General features: G+C 36.9%; 1 protein-coding gene across 7 annotated transcripts in view; it reads left to right on the top strand.

Annotated features, from left to right (window-relative positions):
• Positions 1–22,123, top strand: part of SLC25A40 (solute carrier family 25 member 40) — a 65,508-nt gene that overhangs the window by 1,720 nt on the left and 41,665 nt on the right. For 2 of the 7 annotated variants that reach the window (XM_067746143.1, XM_067746136.1), the window contains exon 2: positions 20,946–21,011. The exons of 1 other annotated variant lie outside the window; for it this stretch is intronic. The gene's annotated coding sequence lies outside the window, so the exon portion shown is untranslated. Of the gene's footprint in view, positions 1–11,375; positions 11,494–15,270; positions 15,578–20,945; positions 21,012–22,123 lie in introns of all 7 variants that reach the window. 4 more of the 7 variants (XM_067746137.1, XM_067746139.1, XM_067746138.1 and 1 more) reach the window with 4 other exon arrangements.

Genomic DNA, 22,123 nt, shown 5'->3' with positions numbered 1-22,123 from the left:
TTCAAGCGTTCCAAAAGGCTAAGACTTGAAAAATAGGCCTTCGATTCTGGTGTTTAAGATGTCATTGGTTCCTTAGTGAGAATTTCAGGAGATGGCTAAGGTAAGTACTAGATAAAAAAGATAGGCTTGAAGTGGAGATGGGTTGACTATACTCTTGCAAAAAATTTGTCAGTGTAGGAAATTATCATGATAGGAAGGGAAGTTAGGGTCTTTGGAAGGTTTAGGGGATATGGGAAAGATAGGTTTCTGTTGAAGAAAATAAAAACAGGAAGCCCATTTTATGTTCCAGTGAAAGATGAGGTACCTTTCTTATTTACTACAATGAGGAAGGACAGTAACATAGTGGCACCCTAGGCTTTTAGACACACCCTTGACTGCACTGCAGGAGATAATGTCAAGCTGTGAATAAGCAGAAAGTTTGTTTTGCTGGACAGTGTTAGAAATTTTTTGATCTGTAACCCAAGGACAATTTAAAAAAAATTATTATTGGAACTCAAATCTTGTAGTAGCCACCAGAAGAAGGATGTGGTCATATATCTATGGCCTGTAAACATAGAAACCTCCTTACTATCATGCAAATAATCAGGGCTATTGGTCAAAGAATAAGATTTATTTAAAGTATGTCTTGAGATGTGCTTCAGGTGAAAGGTATACATGCAAGAAGAAATAAATGGGGGCAGCGTTACTTGTGAAAAGTTGCTTAAAGAATTCTATTAAACAAAGTTGGAAAACATTGAGTAGAATCATGGTCTAAGTAAATGAATGTTTGACTGTGAATCAAGAGAAAATGAATTTCATTCAGTACTGGCTCTATTCCTAGGTAGTTTTATGACCTTGGGCAAATACTAACCTTGCCATACTACAATTTCCTCATCTGTAAATGAAAATAATGTGCTCTGTCTACTCCACAACTTTCTGTAATTATCCAATGAGGCCTTAATTTGCTTTTTCAGACTGCCTCATGAATATACAAGTATAATTTTTATTCTAGAGTCTAGACAAATGGATTTATTCATTTTTCTGCAATACCACTTTCCTTATTTCTTTTCCTTAAGCCTCTCCACCTGGCTCACAGGTGTTCCTCTTTCCTTTTCATAACAAGCCTGACTTAGCCTTTATCTCCTGCTCATTTGGGGACTTCAGTAATAGTCCAGTTTGATTTATTTGCCAGCTCTTGATATATTATTTCCTGGAATGTGTTCTGTTGCTATTGTTATTAATTAATTTTCATATTTTAGAGTCTCATTACCCTGGTGAATTGGAGGGTCTAAGGTTTTTCTGAGATTAAGTTCTTAGTTTTGGAAGCTAAGCATATGAAGGGATAGAGTTGGTTAGTGGCTGTGGCGCTGGAGTCCGTGTCTCAGGTGAGGCTGGGCTGGGAAACCAAGGAAAATTCAGCATATCAAGTCCCTGAACATAACCTAAGAGAAGGGTCAAAAATGGAGAATAAGCAAGACAGGAAAATTCAAAATTTGAGAGTGAATCACGTTGAGACAGTATACTTCAGAGGCTGCTGTGGTACCTGTCGGAGCTGTTAAGAATACTGAGTTGGTTCATAGGTTGTATTACATTCTGAACTAGATTGTAAATTCCTTTAGGATATTACACAATACATATTTGGCAGTGATTTTTTTCTGACTTTTTTGGGTCTTCATTGCTGTGTGTGGGCTTTCTTTAGTTGCGGCGAGCGGGGGCTACTCTTCAGTGCGCGGCTTCTCATTGCGGTGGCTTCTTGTTGCAGAGCACGGGCTCTAGAGCGCAGGCTCAGTAGTTGTGGCGCACGGGTTTAGTTGCTCCGCGGCATGTGGGATCTTCCCGGACCAGGGATCAAATCCGTTTCCCCTGCATTGGCAGGCGGATTCTTAACCACTGCACCACGAGGGAACTCCCAGCCATGGTTATAAAACAATCTACCTTCCTAGCCCACTTTTTTTTTTCCTTTTATATTGATTGAGCACCTGCAGTGGGCTAGGCCCAGTGAGACTTGTTTACTTTAAGACTCCCATTGAAGTCTCATCATGTAAGTTTTAAAAATTTCTAGTATGTTTTATAATCCACATACAATAAAGTGCACCCATTTTAAGCGTACGGATTGATGAGTTCTAACAAATATGTATATCCATGTAATTACCAACCCCCATCAAAATAAAGAACATTTCTGTCACCACAGAAAGTTATTTCACTCCTTGTTCCAATCTCCCTTCACCAGTGGTAACCACTCTTCTGATTTCTAATATCATAAATAATTTTTCCTGTATTTCAACTTCATATAAATGGAATCATGTAATTTATATGCTTTGCATCTCCATTATTTTGCATAACATATTTTCATGATTCATCCATGTTGCTACATGTATCAGTGGTCCATTCCTTTTTATTGTTGAGTAGCATTCCATTCTGTGAATATACCACAGTTTACCCATCCCCTCTTGATGGGTATTTGGGTTATTTCTAATTTGGGGCTATTATGAATAATGCTGCTATGAACATTTGTATATAGGTCTTTTTGTGGACATAGGCTTTTATTTGTCTTGGAATTGATAGATCATATGTTTACTGAATGTTTAACATGGTGAGAAACTACAGAAGTTTTTAGTAACTGTTCCTTGCAGCAATGTATGAGAGTCCCAGTTGTTAAACATCCTTGTCACTCACTGGGTGTGAACTGGTTATCTCATGTAGTTTTTTAAAAAATTGAGATGAAATTCCCTAACATAAAATTCATTTCAACTATCTTGAAGTGTATAATTCAGTGACTTTCAGTGTATTCACAGTGTTGTGCAACGATCACCACCATATAATTCCAGACATTTTCAATACTTCAAAAAGAAACCCAGTACTCATTAGGCGGTCATTCCTTATCCCCCCCCACCCCCCAACCTGTGGCAACTACTAATCTGCTTTCTGTTTCTATGGATTTGCCAATTATGGACATTTCATATTGATATAAATGGCATAATAAAATAAGTGTTTTTTTATGCCTGGCTTCTTTCATTTTCAGGAACTGCCAAGCTTTTCCACAGTGGCTGCATCATTGTACATTACCACCAGCAGTGTAAAAGGTTGCCTATTTCTCCACATCCTCACCTACACTTGTTATATTTCCTTTTTGTTTTTTAATTATAGCTTTCCTAATGGCTGTGAAGTGGTATCTCATCGTGGTTTTAATTTGCATTTCTCCAATGATCAGTGATGTTGAGCATCTTTTCATGTGTTACTTGGCCATTAGTATATCTTCTTTGAATAAGTGTCTTTTCAGGTCCTTTGCCCATTTTTTAATTGGGCTCTTGTCTTTTTGTTGTTGAGTTGTAAGTGTTCTTAAAGATTTTGTAGGGCTTCCCAGGTGGCGCAGTGGTTGAGAGTCCGCCTGCCGATGCAGGGAACGTGGCCATTATATACTAGACTCTTATCAGATAGATATGCAAAAATTTTCTCCAATCCTGTGGCTTGTCTTTTCACTTTATTGGCAGTGTCCTGTGATACACAAAAGTTTTAATTTTGATAAAATTCAATTTTATGTTTTTCTTTTGTTTCTTGTACTTTTAGTGTCATATTTAGGAAACTATTGCCAAATCCAAGGTCATTTGGCTTTACTTCATCTTCTAAGAGTTTTGTAGTAGCTTAGGTCTTTGACCCATTTTAAGTTAATTTGTGTATATTGTGTGAGCTAAGGGTCCAGCTTCATTCTTTTGCATGTGGATATCCATTTGTCCCAGCACCATTTCTTGAAAAGACTGTTGAAAATCAGTTGACCATAGATGTATGAGGTTGTTTGGGACTATCAGTTCTATTCCATGATCTATATGTTTAAGCTGCTTCCACACTGCTTTGATTACTGGTAGCCTTATAGTAAGTTTTGAAATTGGGAAGTCTGAGTCCTTTAAATTTGTTCTCCTTTTTCAGGATTGTTTTGGTTATTGAAAGGGTCTTGAAATTTCATATGAATTTTAGAGTCAGCTTATTCATTTCTACAAAAGAGCAGTTGGAATTTTGAGAGTGATTGCATTGAATTTGTATAGTATTGCCATCTTAACAGTATTATGGGTTCCTATCCATGAACACAGGATGTTTTCCCCCTTACTTAAGTCCGCTTTAGTTTGTTTCAGCAATGTTCCGTAATTTTCATTGTACACACGTTTGAACTGTGCAGGTCCACTTATATGTGGATTTTTTTTTTTCATTAAATATGTACTGCAGTACTACATGGTCTGCAGTTGTTTGAATCCAAGGAAGCTCAGATACAGGAGGCCAGAGGGCATAACTATAAAGTTATGCTCAGGTGCTTTCTAACTGGAATTGTTTTCTTAGTTTCATTTCCAGATTGTTAATTGCTATATAGAATTACAATTGATTATTATATGCTGATTTTGTTTGCTGAATTTATTTATTAGCTCTGATAGGTTTTTTTGGTGGATTCTTAGGAGTTTTCAAGAGATAAAATCTAGTCATCTGTGAATAGAGATAGTTTTACTTCTTTCTTTCAAGTCTGGATGTCTTTGTTTTTATTGCTTAATTGCCGCTAGCTGGAACTTCCATGATTAGCAAGAAAGCAGACGTCTCTGTCTTTTTCCTAATGTTAGGGGGAAAGCTTTCAGTCTTTCTCCATTAAGTATGATGTTATATGTGGGTTTTTCTTAGGTGCCCTTTATCATGTTGATGAAATTCCCTTCTTTTCCTACATTTTTGAGCGTTTGTATCATGAAAAGATGTTGGATTTTTTTTTTCAATTTTTACTGTAATAACAGTTCATCATGTGGTTCTGTTTATCTCATTAGTATGGTGAATTCCATTGATTGATTTTCGTAAGGTGAACCACCTTTGCATGTTTGGGGTTAAATCCAACTTGGTCATGGTGTAAATTGTTTCAATATAAGGCTGGATTTAGTTTACTAGTATTTTGTGGAGAACTTTTGCATCTATGTGAAACTGCACAACTCAGATGGGACTCGAACCCAGCCAAAACTCAGATTGGGACTTGAACCCACAGGCTGAGACTTTTGCTCAGCCAAAACTCAGTCAGACTGGGACTGGAACCCACTGTCTTCTGATTGAGATCGCACACCTGGTCTCAGGACTTAATGAAGCTCAGGTTCTTTCTGTCTCGTAGCAGAAAGATTTCAGTGAGAGACAAAGTTATAGATAAGAAGTGGATTTATTTAGAGAGATACACATTCCATAGACAGAATGAGGTCTGTCTCAAAAGGTGAGAGTGGCCCAGAATATGGGGAGGTTAGTTTTTACGGGCCCGGGTAATTTCATAGGATTATTCCAACTATTTCGGGGAAGGGGCGGGGATTTCTAGGAATTGGGCTGCCACCCACTTTTTGTCCTTTTATGGTCAGCCTCGGAACTGTCATGACACCCGTGGGTGTGTCATTTAGCATGCTAATGTATTACAATGACAGTATGATGAGGCTCAAGGTCTATTGGAAGTGGAATCTTCCACCATCTTGGACCTAGTTGGTTTTAACCAGTTTATGTTGTATCCTCAACGGCTCTGTAATTTTTTTTTTTTTTTTTTGCGATACGCGGGCCTCTCACTGTTGTGGCCTCTCCCGTTGCGGAGCCTGTGCTCCGGACGCAGAGGCTCAGCGGCCATGGCTCACGGGCCTAGCCACTCCGCGGCATGTGGGATCTTCCCGGACCAGGGCACGAACCCGTGTGCCCTGCATCGGCAGGCGGACTCTCAACCACTGTGCCACCAGGGAAGCCCTCTGTCATTCTTTAAGAGTTGTGCCCTGCCCCCTTCCCTCCTGTTTCATATGATACATTATTAGTCTGTAGTTTTCAAGTGATGTCTTTTTATGGCTTTGGTATCAGAGTAATATTTGTTTTATAGAATGAGTTAGAAAGTATTCCCTTTCTTCTTGAATCACTTTTGGTACTTTGTATGTTTCTAGGAATTTGTTTATTTCATCTAGGTTAAATGATTTGTTGACAGATACTTGTTTGTAATATTCTCCTATAATAATTTTTATTTCTGTAAAGCTGGTGGTAATATCTCTACTTTCATGCCTGATTTTACTAATTTGAGTCTTCTCATTTTTCTTGGTCAGTTTAGCTAAATGTTAACTTTGGTGATCCTTTTAAAGAAGCAACTTTTGGTTTCATTGATTCTCTATGGTTTTTCTTCTATTTTGTTTATTCACATTCTAATCTGTACTATTTCTTTCCTCTTCTTGCTTTGAGTTTAGGTAACTCTTCTTTTTGGGGGTTCCATAAGGGGGATTTTAGGCCATTGATTTGAGAGATCTTTCTTTTTTTTTAATGTAGGCTTTTACAACTATAAATTTCCCTCTTAGCACTGCATTTGTTGCATTCCTTACGTTTTGATATGTTGTATTTTCATTCATTTCAAGGTGTTTTCTAATTTACCTTGTAATGGATTCTTTGACCTATTGGTTATTTAAGAGTGTATTGTTTCATTCAACATTTTTTAATTTTCCAAATTTCTTTTTGATACTGATTTCTTATTCTACTGTGGTCAGAGAAGATGCTTTGTATTATTTTAGTCTTTTTAAACTTCTTGAAACTTTTTTTGTGCCCTAACGTACGATCTATCATGGAGAATATTCCATGTTCACCTGAGAAGAATGTGTATTTTTCTCGTTTGGTGGAGTATTCTGTGTGTTGTTAGGTCTAGTTGGTTTATAGTATTTGTAAGGCCAAGTGGCCCGAGGCAGGGGAACACAATCAGATTCACAGGTTGCATCAGACCGAAATTCTCCGGACCACCCAGTTCCAGAAACTGCCCTGGAGACATTCCGGACCACCCAGTTCCAGGAACTGACCTGGGGACTTTGAACCCAGCCCAGCCATCCCGCCTTTCGAGGGGCGGGACTAACGGTCCCCCAGGATACCCGAAAAGACCACCAAATAAGGAATACCCTGCGCCCTCCCAGATTCACCACACCCCTTTACCTTCTTTCCCTATAAAATCTTGCCCAACCCTCGCCCAGGTGCGACTTCTCTGGCCCCTTTCTCTCGGACCAGTGAACCTTGCCCGGGAGCGCTCCCTAATAAAGCTCACTTGAAGCTTTCCTCTGTTTCGCGGTGCCGTTTGTTAAGATCCGACCTTACAGTATTGTTTTAAGTTTTCTAGTTCCTTGTTTATCTTTTGTCTAGTTCTGTTCATTATTGAAAGTGAAATATATTGAAGCTTCCAACTATTGTTGGGCCATCTTCTGGTCAGTTTTTGCTTCATATAATTTGGGGCTCTGTTGTTAGGTGTTATATATGTTTATATATGTTTATAATTTTTTTATCTTGATAGATTGACTCTTATATCATCATATAACATTCTTCTTTGTTTTAACAATTTTTGTCTTAAAATTTATTTTGTCTGATATTAGTATTGTCACTCTAGCTCTCTTTTGGTTACCACTTTCATAACATATCTTTTACACTTTTATTTTCGACCTATTTGTGTATTTGGTACTAAAATGAGTTTCTTGTAGACAGCATATAGTTAGATCACTTTTTATATTTAACCTTCCAGTCTCTGTCTCTTAGAGAGTTTAATCCATTTATCTTTAATGAAATTATTCAAATAGAAGGCTTGCATTGCCATTTTGCTCTGTTTTCTGTATGTCATATGTTTTTGTTACTCAGTTCCTTCACTGCCTTCTTTTGTGTTAGATGTTCTAGTGTACTGTTTTGATTGCATTCTCATTTTTTCTGTATATATTTTAGTTATGTTTTTAGTGGTTGTCTTGAGGATTACAATTCACATTTATAACAGTGATTTCAGATTAATAACAACTTGTTTTTAATAGTATACAAAAACTTCACTCCTGTATAACTCCATTCCCCCAACCCCCTTACGTTGTTATTGTTATAAATGACATATTGTTACTGTTGTATGTATAACATATATAATGTATGCAATATGTATAAGCACATATATAATGTGCATTTAAATGTGTATATTATAAATATGTAATAAATATAAGTATTATATTTGTATATGTTATGTTGATATATATAGTAAACATATAACATATATAAATAAATATGCAATGTTAATGACATTGTATGTTACAAATAACAATGTTATAAATGGCAGTGATTAACATAGATTTTTAATTTTTTAAAAAAATTAATTAATTTATTTTTGGCCACATTGGGTGTTTGTTGCTGCGCACGGGCTTTCTCTAGTTGCGGTGAGCGGGGGCTACTCTTGGTTGTGGCGCGTGGGCTTCTCATTGCCGTGGCTTGTCTTGTTGCAGAGCACGGGCTCTAGGTGCGTCGGCTCAGTAGTTGTGGCACGCAGGCTCAGTAGTTGTGGCTCACGGGCTCTAGAGCACAGGCTCAGTAGTTGTGGCACATGGGCTTAGATGCTCCACGGCATGTGGGATCTTCCCGGACCAGGGCTCGAACCCATGTCCCCTGTGTTGGCAGGCAGATTCTTAACCACTGTGCTACCAGGGAAGCCCTTAATTATTGTTTTATATAATTGTATTTTAAGTCATTAGAAGGGAAAAAGAGGAATTACTAACCAAAAATCCATTAATGCAGACTTTTATGTTTATGTATGTAGTTGCCTTTACTTATGTACTATTCTTTTACTTTCAATCTGTTTTTGTGTTTGAATATAAAATAGGTCTCTTATAGATAGGGTATACTTTGATTTTTTCAAAATTCTGCCAATTTTTGCCCTTTATTGGATTGTTTAATCCATTTTACATTTAAAAGGATTTATGTCTGCCATTTTTCTATTTGTTTCTGTACATTTGTATAGTCACATTCTTCCTTTATTACTGCCTTCACTTGTTTTAAATAGATGTTTTCTCATATACCATTTTAGTTTTCTTGTCTCTTCTATTATATTTTTTTGAGTTATTTTCTTAGTGTTTGCCTACGGAATTATAATTAGTATTTTAATTTATAACAATCTGGTTCAGATTAGTATGATTTTAACTTCAACAGTATATGGCTCCATTCCCTTCCCCCTTCCTTTGTGCTATTGTTGTCATACAAATTACATCTTTATAATATTGAATGCCTATCAATAAAGATTTATTTTATTGCTTTATCCAGTTTTCTTTTATATTCATCTATGTTGTTACCTTTGCCAGTGCTCTTTGTTTCATCATATGAATTCCAGTTACTACCTAGTGGTGTGTTTCATTTTATCCTGACTGGATTCCTCCTAGTATTTCTTGTAGGACAAGATCAGTAGTGACAAGTTCTATCTGATTTTGTTTATCTGGGAATATCTTAACTTTTTTCTCAATTTTGGAGGATAATTTTGTTAGGTATAGAATTCTTCGTTAAGTTTTTTGTTCACTGCTTGAAAATGGTATTCCACTGCCTTCTGGTCTCCATGGTTTTAGATATGAAATCAGCTTTTAATCATTGAAGATCCTTTTAATATAATGAATTGCTCCTCTCCCTGCTTTCAGAATTCTCATTGTATTTGGCTTTTGGCAGTTTGATTATAAGGTTCTCAGTGTGGCTTTCTTTCAGTTTATCCTACCAGGAATTTGGTGAGCCTCTTGGATGTATAGTTTCTTTTTCTTCTCCCCCCCAGCCCCCCCCCCATTAATCAAAGTTGGGAAGTTTTTGGCTTGTATTCTTTCCCTTTCTATCCTCTCCTGGGACTCTCATTATGTGTAGGTTGGTATGCTTGATAATGTCACACAGGTCTCTGAGACCGTTCATTTTTCTTCATTCTTTTTCTTTTTATTTCTCAGATTGAGTGATCTCAATTGATCTTTCTTCAGGTTTGCTGATTCTTTCTTCTGCCCCCTCATATATGCTATTGAATCTCTCTAGTGAATTGTTACAGTTTTTAGTTTAATTGTTTGTTTCTGCTTTTTTTGGTTTTAATTTGCTCTTTTTCTGGTTTCTTAGGGGAGGTGCTTAGACCATTGGTTTTTAGATTTTTTCTAATATAAGCATATAATGCTATAAATTTCCTTGTAAGCTCTGCTTTAGCGCATTTCACAATTTTTGGCAATTCTTGTCATTTTCTACTTCCATATAGGTTTGGGGAAGTATTTTATCAAATCCACAAATGAAAAAAAATTGGGGATTTTAGTTGTGATTCCTGTGAATTTATAATCTGGAAGAATTGATATATTCATAGCATTCATTATTTCAGTTCATGAAGTGGTATTTTTTTAAATTAATTAATTTATTTTTGGCTGTGTTGGGTCTTTGTTGCTGCACGCGGGCTTTCTCTAGTTGTGGTGAGCGGGGGCTGCTCTTTGTTGAGGTGCGCGGTCTTCTCATCACGGTGGCTTCTCTTGTTGTAGAGCATGGGCTCTAGGTGCGCGGGCTTTAGTAGTTGTGGCATGTGGGCTCAGTAGTTGTGGCTTGTGGGCTCTAGAGCACAGGCTCAGTAGTTGTGGTGCATGGGCTTAGCTGCTCCATGGCATGTGAGATCTTCCAGGACTGGGGCTTGAACCTGTGTCCCCTGCATTGGCAGGCGGATTCTTAACCACTGAGCCACCACGGAAGTCCGAAATCGTATTTTTTTTTTTATATTAAGACTTCTTAACAAAATTTTACTTTTTTAATTGAAGTAGAGTTGATTTACAGTGTTGTGCTAATCTCTGCTGTATAGCGAAGTGACTCAGTTATACACATAGACGTTCTTTTTTTTTTTTTTTTTTTTTGCGGTACGTGGGCCTCTCACTGTTGTGGCCTCTCCCGTTGCGAAGCGCAGGCTCAGCAGCCATGGCTCACGGGCCCAGCCGCTCCACGGCATGTGGGATCTTCCCGGACCGGGGTATGAACCCGTGTCCCCTGCATTGGCAGGTGCACTCTCAACCACTGCGCCACCAGGCAAGCCCCGTTCTTTTTTTTATATTCTTTTCCATTATGGTTTATCACAGGATATTGAATATAGTTCCCTGTGCTATACAGTAGGACCTTGTTTATCCATCCCATATATAATAGTTTACATCTGTTTATCCCAAACTCCCAGTCCTTCCCTCCACCACCCACTTCCCCCTTGGCAACCACAAGTCTGTTGTCTATGTACGTGAGTGTGTTTCTGTTTTGTAGATAGGTTCATTTGTGCCATATTTTATTTTATTTTTTATTTTATTTTATTTTTTTTTGTGGTACGCGGGCCTCTCACTGTTGTGGGCTCTCCCGCTGCAGAGCACAGGCTCCAGACGCGCAGGCTCAGCGGCCATGGCTCACAGGCCCAGCCGCTCTGCGGCATGTGGGATCTTCCCAGACCGGGGCACGAACCCATCCCCTGCATCGGCAGGCGGACTCTCAACCACTGCGCCACCAGGGAAGCCCTTATTTTATTTTTTTTAAAGATTTTTTTTTTTTGAGGTGGACCATTTTTTAAAGTCTTTATTGAATTTGTTATAGTATTGCTTCTGTTTTTATGTTTTGGTGTTTTTGGCCGCAAGGCATGTGGGATCTTAGATCCCTGACCAGGGATCGAACCCGCAGCCCCTGCATTGGAAGGTGAAGTCTTAACCACTGGACCACCAGGGAAGTCCCTGTGCCATATTTTAGATTACACACGTAAGTGATACATGATATTAGTCTTTCTCTTTCTGACTTACTTCACTTAATACGATCATCTCTAGTTGCATCCATGTTGCTGCAAATGGCGTTATTTCATTCTTTTTTATGGCTGAGTAGCATTCCATTGTATATATGTACCACATCTTCTTTATCCATTCATCTGTTGATGGACATTTAGGTTGTTTGCATGTTTTGGCTATTGTGAATAGTGCTGCTATGAACATAGGGGTGCATGTATCTTTTTGAATTATAAATACTTTTAAATTGGTTAAATTTTATATATATTTTTTACAGATGTCTTGAGAATATGTTGTGAGATTTATTGCCAGAGTACGTGAAATTCTTCCATGCTTCTGTACATGCTGTTTATTTTAAATTTAATTTGCTATGTGTTACAGGTATATAGAAATGTATTTAACTTAGAATATTGGTTTTTATAGCTAGCAACACTGCTAACTTACTCGTTTTAATAATTCAATGATGGGCTTAAATTTTCTGTGTTCACAATTATGTCATCTGCAAATATTGATTTTTTTCTCTTTCTAAACTTTATATATACTTTTTGCTTTACCTAGATGGCTAGAAAAACTTTAATAAAATATTAAGTATGTGTAGCGGTAATGTGTATTTTTATCATGTGCTTGATGTCAAAAGGAAACCTTCAACACTAAATTATTTTTTTAAATATTCATTTATTTATTTATTTGGCTGCATTGAGTCTTAGTTGTGGCATGCGGGATCTTCGTTGCAGCATGTGGGATCTTTCATTGCGACGCATGGGGTCTTCGTTGCAGTGTGTGGGCTTCTCCCTAGTTGTGGTGTGTGGGCTTCAGAGGGTGTGGACTCAGTAGTTGTGGAGTGCAGGCTCTCTAGTTGTGGTGTGCAGGCTCCAGAGCACACGGGCTTAGTTGCCCTGTGGTATGTGGGATCTTACTTCCCTGACCGGGGATCAAACCCACGTCCCCTGCATTGGAAGGTGGATTCTTAACCACTGGACCACCAGGGAAGTCCCCTCAACACTTCATTATTATGTGTAAGAATGCTTTTTGATTTCTACTTTGACCCATGAGATATTTAGAGGTGTGCTATTCAGCTTCCCAGTATTTAGGGATTTCCGGATACCTTTCTGTTTTTGTTTTCTAGTTTAATTCCATTGTTGTCACAGAACATACTTTATATGACTTAAAACCTGTTAAATTCATTGAGACTTTTCTCATGGCCCAGATTGAAGCCTATCGTGGTAAATTGGTTTTGTGTGTGTCTGATTTTCCCAGTAGCAAGAGTAGTTTCGTACTTGAGGGTGTTTTAAAGAATGAATGTTAGATAGCCCGTCCAAAATTCCCTATGGAAGTAGCTACTACCAAATAGAGTGTTATTTATGCATTTAAACTTTTCAGTGATTTGTGGAATCGAATACTTGTGGCTATGAGAAACTCATGTATATAGTGAATAATATTGTATCTCTTATGTTACAGTGGTTAGTTTACATTGTAGTGACTCAAATGACCAAAAATTATAAAACTCAATGAAGATTTCTCTTCTTCTTTGGTTTAGTATATGTTATTATATTTTTGTGGTAAGGTTGGTGATTGTTTATGTACAAAATAATCATAGCCTTTTCATCACCAAAAAAATGCATGGATTTTTCTGAGTATCTGTTTAACAAATAATAAAATTATGCATATTTTGAAAACACAAAATAAAATTCACAGATACAGTTATAATTCACAGTTATAGTCTATCAAATATTTAAGGATCAAATAATCCCAACCTTACAGACTCTTCTAAAGGAAAATATTCTCCACCTAATTTTATGAGATTAGCATAGCCTTGATACTAAAACCCAATAGGTATGATATAAGAAATACCAGAAAGTTAGAAAATATTTTGAGCAGAATAAAAATGACAACACAATATATCCAGATTTGTGAGATGCAATATAAACAGTGCTTGAAAGGGAATTTTTAGCCCTACAAAGCCTATCTTAAAAAGAAGAAAGATATTAAATCAATAATGTCCACAAACCCAAGGTAAAAAGTAAAGAAATAAAGATGATGTGAGAAAGCAGTGGTATAGAAAACAAAAACAATGTAGGAAATGAGATCAAAATTTGGTTTTCTGCGAAGGTCAATAAAATTTACAACTCTCTTGCCAGATAGATCAGGAAAGAAAGAGGAGATGCAAATTAACTAATATAAAGAAAGAGAGGCAACATAACTACAGAGCCTATAGCCATTAAATGGACAATAAAGCAATATTATGAACAACCTTATGATCATATGCTCATATGTTTAACAACTTAAATGGACAAATTCCTTGAAATACACAAACTGCCAACACTTACACAAGAAGAAAGAAATAACCCAAATATCCTTATATCTCCTAAAGAAAACCCCAGGCTCAATTCTGTCCAATATTAATCAAAATAAGACAAAAACAATACAAGAAAAGAAAATTATGCACCAGTGGACTTCCCTGGTGGCGCAGTGGTTAAGAATCCGCCTGCCAATGCAGGGAACACGGGTTCGAGCCCTGGTCCAGGAGGATCCCACATGCTGCAGAGCGACTAAGCGCGTGTGCCACAACTGCTGAGCCTGTGCTCTGTAGCCTGCAAGCCACAACTGCTGAAGCCCGTGCATCTACAACCCATGCTCCGCAACAAGAGAAGCAACCACAATGAGAAGCCCCTGCACCACAACGAAGAGTAGCCCCTGCTCGCTGCAACTAGAGAAAGCCTGCACACAGCAACAAAGACCCAAAACAGCTAAAAATAAATTAATTAATAAAAAAAAATTATGCACCAGTATCCCTCATGAACATGATACTAAAATTCTTAGCAAAAATTTAACAAGTCAAAACTAATGCTATACAAAAAGGATAAAACATAATCAAGTGGTGTTTATCCTAGGAATGCAGAGAAGTTTAAACATTAAAAAGTCAAGCAATGTAAATTGCCATATAATCAGCTTAAAAGGAAAGGCCATACAATCATCCCAATAGATGCTATATTACCTGTCTGTTGCTGTGTAACAAATTACTCCAAAATATAGTGCTTTAAAGCAACAATTATTTACTGTCTCACAGTTTCTGTGTGTCAGGAATCTGGATGTGGCTCAAGTGGGTAAAACTTGGTCTTTCACAAGGGTGCAATGAAGATGCTAGCTGAGGTTACGTTCATCTCAAGGCTCAACTGGGGAGGGATTTGCTTCCAGTCTCACAAATGTGCTTGTTAGCAAGATTCAGTTTCCTATTACTTGTTGGACTGGAGGGGCCCTAGTTCCATGCTGGCCCTTGGTGCCCAAGTGGGCCTCTCCGTCAGGCAGTTCACACCATAACAGCTTCTATCAGAGCAAGCGAGAGAGAGCAAAGAGTCAAGTAGGATGAATGTCACAGTCATTTATAACATAATCTTAAAAGTGACATTTTGTCTCTCTGTCCTATTCTGTTCTTTAGAAGTGGCACAAGGAACAAAAGGAAAAAACTGGGTAAAGAAGATATTGCAAATAACCCTGTGAAAAGATGTAAAACATCATTTTCCCTTGGGAAAATGCAAAGTACTACCACATTGAGATATCACTACTCAGCTATTCAAATGGGTACAATTTTTAAAAATCACCATACCAAGTGTTGTTAAGGATGTGGAGTAACCAGAACTTACTGGTGAGAATATAAAATGATACAACTGCTTTGGAAAATACTTTGGCAATTTCTTAAGAATTTAAACATGCATTTGCCATTTGATCCAGCCAGTTTATTTCTACTTGTTTGCTCAAGATTTAGATGTGGGAATAGTCGGGAAGATGGCGGAAGAGTAAGACGCGGAGATCACCTTCCTCCCCACAGATACACCAGAAATACATCTACACGTGGAACAACTCCTACAGAACACCTACTGAAGGCTGGCAGAAGACCTCAGACCTCCCAAAAGCAGTCAGTTGCCGAGGAGATGGTCTGTCGGACTGATTCCTTGGTGACGGCTCTGAATCCACGTCCAAGGCCCAGGCTTATCCCATGACCATGGGATAGATGCCAGAGTTTACGAGGACTTATCTCCACGCCCCAGGCACAGCGCCATATGACAGTAAGTATGTGAAATAGAACTGTAAGGGATCAAAATGGAACAGTAAAAAAAAATCTATTAAAACCAGAAAAAAAAAAAAAAAAGATTTAGATGTGGATATTCATAGCTCCTTTATTTGTACTAGCCCCCAACTTGAAACAACCCAGATTTCCATCAACCGGTGAATGGATAAAGAAATTGTAGTATATCCATGCAGTGGCATACTACTTAGTAGTAGAAAGGAACTAAGTATCAAGGAAAGAAAGTATAATAAATTAGGATTGGAAAGAAAATTCATTAATGTGATGAAGAGTGTTCGTTTAAAAATGAATAGATAAATAAAAAGTCTAGAGCAAACATCATCCTAATGGGGAATCTTAGAAGAATTCTTTTTAAATTCAGGTATGGAACAATGATACTCATTTTCACCACTCTTTCTCAAATACTGTGTTGGAGATCCTGGTCTGTGCAGTAAGAAAATTTCAAATGGTAGCATAATGATTGGGAATGGCAGATATCAATGTCATTGTTTGCAAACAGTATAAACTTACAATATATACTTTTGCAGACAACATGAAAAACTCAAGAGTCTATAAGTCAATAATTAGAAATAATAGAGGATTTTTTTTAGCAAGGTTGGCTGGATACATGTTGAATATACAAAATTAGTTGCATGTGCTAGCAACAAGGAGAACGTGTAATTAAAAGGAAGACACTGTTAGTATTAGAGATTATCAAGTATCTAGAGTTAGATTTGCCACAAATATGCAGTATCTCTATAGGACAAATTAATTTTTTCAGAACAACATTAAGGAAGACCTGAATAAATGAAGGAGTAGACTATTTGTGGATATAATTCTTTCCAGTTTTATCTGTAGATTCAATTCAATTCAAACCAAAATCCCAAAGAGGTTTTTCAAGGAAAATGGTAAGCTGATTTTTAAACTTACATGAAGGACCATAGGGCCAAGAATAATCATGACACTTCTGAAGAAGAACAGGGAGGAAAGACTTGCCCTACCAAATATGAGGACTTATTAGGACACAATAATAATACAGTGTGGTACAGTTTAAGGATGGATAAGTTGACCAATAGAATAGAGAGACTAGAAACAGTTCCACACAGGAATGGAACTTAGTTATGACCAAGTAGTATGTCAGCTGAAAGGAGAAAGGAGGGATTATTTAATACTTGGAGCTGGATAAAGTAGTTATCTATTTTAACATGGAAAAAGATGAAATTAGGTCACTACTTCACTTGCTATTAAAATACTTTTCTGCGTGGATTAAGGACTTAAAATTTGTCAATAGCAAAAGTTTAAAACTTTTAGGGAGAAAATATAGGTGAATATCTTTTGGACTTTTGAGTAGGGCAAGATTGTTTAAAGAAAACACAAAAGAAGTGTTATCCATAAAGGAAAAGGCCGGGACTTCCCTGGTGGTGCAGTGCTTAAGAATCTGCCTGCCAGTGCAGGGGACACGGGTTCAAGCCGTGGTCCGGGAAGATCCCACATGCCACGGAGCAGCTAAGCCCGTGCACCACAACTACTGAGCCTGCACTTCAGAGCCCGCGTGCCACAACTACTGAAGCCCGTGCGCTTAGATCCCTTGCTCCACAACGAGAAGCCACCGCAATGAGAAGCCTGCGCACCGCAGTGAAGAGTAGCCCCTGCTCACCACAACTAGAGAAAGCCTGTGCACAGCAACGAAGACCCAACACAGCCAATAAATAAACAAACAAAGAAATATATAAATTTATTTTAAAAAAATAAAGGAAAAGGCCAATGAATTTGGCTACATTAAGAATTTTGACCCTTATACCATATACAAAATCAACTCAAAATGGATTAAAGAGTTAAATATAAGACCCACAGTTTTAAAAAATCCTAGAAGAAAACAGGGGAATAACCTTATAGCATTTATCTTGGCAGTGATTTCTTGGATGTAACACCAAAAACACAGCAATAAAAACAAAAGACAGGTGGGACTGTATCAAACTGAAAAGCTTCTATACACCAAAGGAAGTAAATAATAGAGTGAAAAGACAGTCTATGGGTTGAGAAAAATATATACAAACAATATATCAAATAAGGGATTAGTATCCTAAATATATAAGGAGCACCTACAACACAACAACAAAGAAACAAATAATCTGATTTAAAAATGGATAAAAGACCTTAATAGACATTTCCCCAAAGAAGATGTACAAATGGCCAACAGGAATATGAAAAGACGGTGAGCATCACTAATCATCAAGCAAATGAAATCAAAATCAAAGGGTTATCACTTCACTTGTTATGATGACCATTATTAAAAAACAAAACAAAATAACGTGCTAGTGAGGATGTGGAGAAATCAGAACGTTGTGCATTGTTGGTAAGAATGTAAAATGGTGTACTATGGAAAACAGTGTGGAGATTCCTCAAAAAGCTTAAAATAGAACAACTATATGATCTAGCAATCCCTCTTTTGGATATTTATCCAAAAGAATTGAAATCAGGATCTCAAAGAGATATTTGTATTCCCACGTTCATTGTAGCAATATGCATAATTCAAGAAATGGAAACAATGTAAATGTCCATCAGTGGATGAATGGATAATGAAAAGGTGGTACATACATACAATAGAGTATTATATACTTCTTATAAAAGAAGGAAATCCTGTCATATGCTACAACATGGACGAACATTGAGGGCATTATGCTGGACGAAATAAGGCAGTCACAGAAGGAGCAATACTGCATGATTCTAATCATAAGAGGTATCTAAAGTCGTCAAACTCTTAGCAGAAGAACATAGAATGGTGGTTGCCAGGGGCTGAAAAGAAGGGGGAAATAGGAGTTGCTATTTAATGGGTATCGAGTCTCAGTCATGCAAAATGAAAAAGTTTTAGAGATCTTCTGTAAAACAATGTGCATATAGTTAACAGTGCTGTACTGTACACTTAAAATTTTGTTAAGAAGGTAGACTTCATGTTGTGTTTTTTTTTTAACCACAAAAAATAATTACGAACTTTATCAAAAGATACTTTAAAGAAAGAGGAAAAGTAAATCATAGACTCTGAGAAGAGACAGTTCACACAGCCTGCAAATAATTTGTACTAAGAATAAAAAGTTCCTCAAACCAATAAAAAGAAGTAAATGCCCCAGGAGAAAAATGGACAAAAGATATGAATGGACATAGTACAGAAGAGGCAATACATACTGGTAATAATATGAAGAGATGTTCAGCATCGTTAATGATCAGGGAACATAAAACTATAATAAGATAGCATTTAACACACATTTGATGGAAAAAATTTAAAGTTCTGATGATACTAAGTATATATTGATTTACTATTTTCTGACTTGGATATTGCTCTAATCCTTTTACTAAAGCATCTCCATTCATCGCTTGATTGAGTAGATTTTGTCATCAGGTAGCTTTCTTCCCCCAACAGGGGCTCATTGATTTTTCATGTTAAGAATGTTTGCCATTTATATTTGAAGTCCACCTTGGCCAGGTATAGCAAATCATTAATATTAACTTAAGTAGAGTACAGAATGCAGAAAAAGTATAGAAAAGAGGAATTTTGTATAGTTGTATAGGAATTTTGTATAGTTGAGCAAGGAAGCTATTCTTCTAGAAGATTTGTTTATGACTCACAAAGTTAAAGGAGATATTAATGTTAAAGTCATCTTTCTCACTAGTCCGTGTGCTCCCTAAAAAAGGGATGGTACCTGCCCATAAAAGAGTGGATACAAAGAAAAAAGATAAGTAGGTTGATTGGACTGGAGGGAATTTATTTATTTAATATTTATTTATTTTTTGGCTGCATTGGGTCCTAGTTGCGGCACGCGGGATCTTTCGTTGTGGCGTGCGGGCTTCTCTCTAGTTGTGGTGCGTGGGCTCTGTAGTTGCAGTGCGCGGGCTCAGTAGCTGTGGGATCTTAATACCCAGCCAGGGATCGAACCGGCGTCCTCTGCATTGCAAGATGGATTCTTAACCACTGGACCACCAGGGAAGTCCCCCTGGACTGGAGGGAATTTAAAGCACTGGAGAATACATTTTGAGTTCTAGACATTCCACTAAGATTATATATATATAACTTGCCATTTTTTCCTTCATATTTACTGAATCTTTGGGTATGTTATCCATTTGACCCACAATATTTTGAAAAGGAGACTAATTTTTCAGATCTCATAAGTAGATTCATGTTATGATCTTCAGAGATTGTTGATATGACATTTTTCTGAAATATATATATGTTAAGAAATAAAAGTTCAAATAACCTTAATTTTTGGTTCTAAAAAATTACATCTAATTTTTGGATTTTTCCCCTTACATCCTAAATAATTGCTAGAAATATGTCAATTTTTCTGGCCTTAATTTAAGGTGAGAATATTCAGGTTGCCAACTTTGCTAGGATGGTGCCAAAATAAAGCACTGTACGTCTTCTTACCTTTCTGGAGGAGGCATATACCTGTATTATAGCATATGTGTGTTATTTTTCCACTTAAAAGACCTGTGTTCAAATGTTAGAAGTAGGTGCTTAGATTTGAAGGTTCTACATACATTTCAGGAATTAAAAAAAAAATTTATTGTGCGAATTTTCCCATATACAGAAAAATTCAGAAGAGTGAAATACTTAACACCTAGATTTAACAGATCATTAACATTATAATATATTTTTTCTGAATTATTATAAACTACAGCTATCATAACACTTCAGCCCTTAATACGTCAGTATGAACCTTTTTAAAAAAAAAGACACTTTCTACGTAACCGTAATAACATCTCACTAACAAAATCAAAATTTAAAAATATTATCTGATATCCAGCCCATGTTCAGATTTCTTTAGTTACTTTCAGACTGGCTTTTTAAAGTTCGTTTTTTCAAACCAGGATGCGTTTGGTTGGATTCCTTTATTCTAGAATGGTTATACCTCCCCTGCCACCTTTTTTCCCACCCTACTTTGACCTGTTGAAGAAACTAAGACAGTAGTCCTGTAGACCAGAGTATTACACCTTCTCCTATATTTTGTGGCAAGCTTTACCATGTTACTTTAGTCTCTGAATTTCCTGTAAGTGTCACAAAATCTGGTTGTTCAACTTCTCTTGAAACTAAGATGGGTCCGTATGTTCAGGTTTAGAATTGTTTTTAAAGCAGAGTATATTTACTGGGAAAATATGAAGATATTTTTGTGAAAATACTTTCATAACTCTAATGATAACATTTGTGGAGTGCTCTTCATATTCCTCAAAGCACTTAATAGAAATATTTAAAAAATAATAGTTAATAAATATTTGCTGATTTGTGTTTTAAAGTTTTTATATACTCCTTTCCTTTAGGCTTGTTATCCCATTCCTGTCTGAAAAGATAAGACAGTTACTTTCTTTTTTCACTACAGATTTTCAGCTACTGATGTTACAAACAAAATATTGGAGCATAGAGTTGAGGAAAAGACTTAAACCAGGTAGGTAAACAATAAAAGTCTAAAGAAACAATACAGGGCTTCCCTGGTGGCACAGTGGTTAAGAGTCCGCCTGCCAGTGCAGGGGACATGGGTTCGAGCCCTGGTCCGGGAAGATCCCACATGCCACGGAGCAACTAAGCCCATGCGCCACAACTACTGAGCCTGCACTCTAGAGCCCGTGAGCCACAACTACTGAGCCCATGTGCCACAACTACTGAAGCCCGCATGCCTAGGGTCTGTGCTCCGTAACAAAGAGAAGCCACTGCAGTGAGAAGCCTGTGCACTGCAGCTAAGAGTAGCCCCCTGCTCGCCCCAACCAGAGAAAGCCCGTGCACAGCAACGAAGACCCAACGCAGCCAAAAATAAAATAAAATAAATAAAAAAAAATAAACAATACAACTACCATTCATTTTTATAAAGGTCATTATTGGGATAATTGACAAAATTGGAAAATGAACTGTAGAGTACTGTCAACGTTGTTTCCTCAATTTGATAATTGTACCTTGATTATATAGGAATATTCTGAGGTATTTAGGATGAAAGGGGTGTGATGTATGGCAATCTACTTCCAAATGGTTTAGAAAAAATAAATGATATGTAATATGAGAGGGCGTTTGGTGAGTTTATGGGCTAATAGGAACTCATTTATTGCCAATATGGAAGTATAAGTTGGTCCAATCTTTCTGGAAAGCATTTTGGCAATTTGTCTCAAGTTTTTAGCTTAGCCTAGCAATCTTACTTTTTTTTCTATAGTAATTGTAGGAACACTACAGTAAGATGTATGTATAAGGACATTTATATGAGAGTTTATGAAATTAATGAATTAATGATAAATTGGCAGTAGCCTAAATAAGAATATGAGGATGACTAAATAAATATAATTAAAAACCATGTAAGCATTAAAAATGATAATGTAAATCTATTTATTGGCATGTTTGTAATACATTTTTAAGTGTTAAAGCTGGCTACTAAACAATATGAGTAGTAGTAATCTATTTTGTCTTTCAAAAAAGGTGCATGTACACAGATACAGGAATACATATACACAGATAATACGAATGTTTGTACGTAATTGATTAGTTAGATGTAATCTTCGTGTGTGTATACATACA

Source organism: Pseudorca crassidens, chromosome 8, assembly GCF_039906515.1.
Source record: "Pseudorca crassidens isolate mPseCra1 chromosome 8, mPseCra1.hap1, whole genome shotgun sequence".
NCBI classification, from domain to species: Eukaryota; Metazoa; Chordata; class Mammalia; order Artiodactyla; family Delphinidae; genus Pseudorca; species Pseudorca crassidens.
Note: the sequence above shows the minus strand (reverse complement) of the source record. Positions and strands in the feature narration are given on the sequence as shown.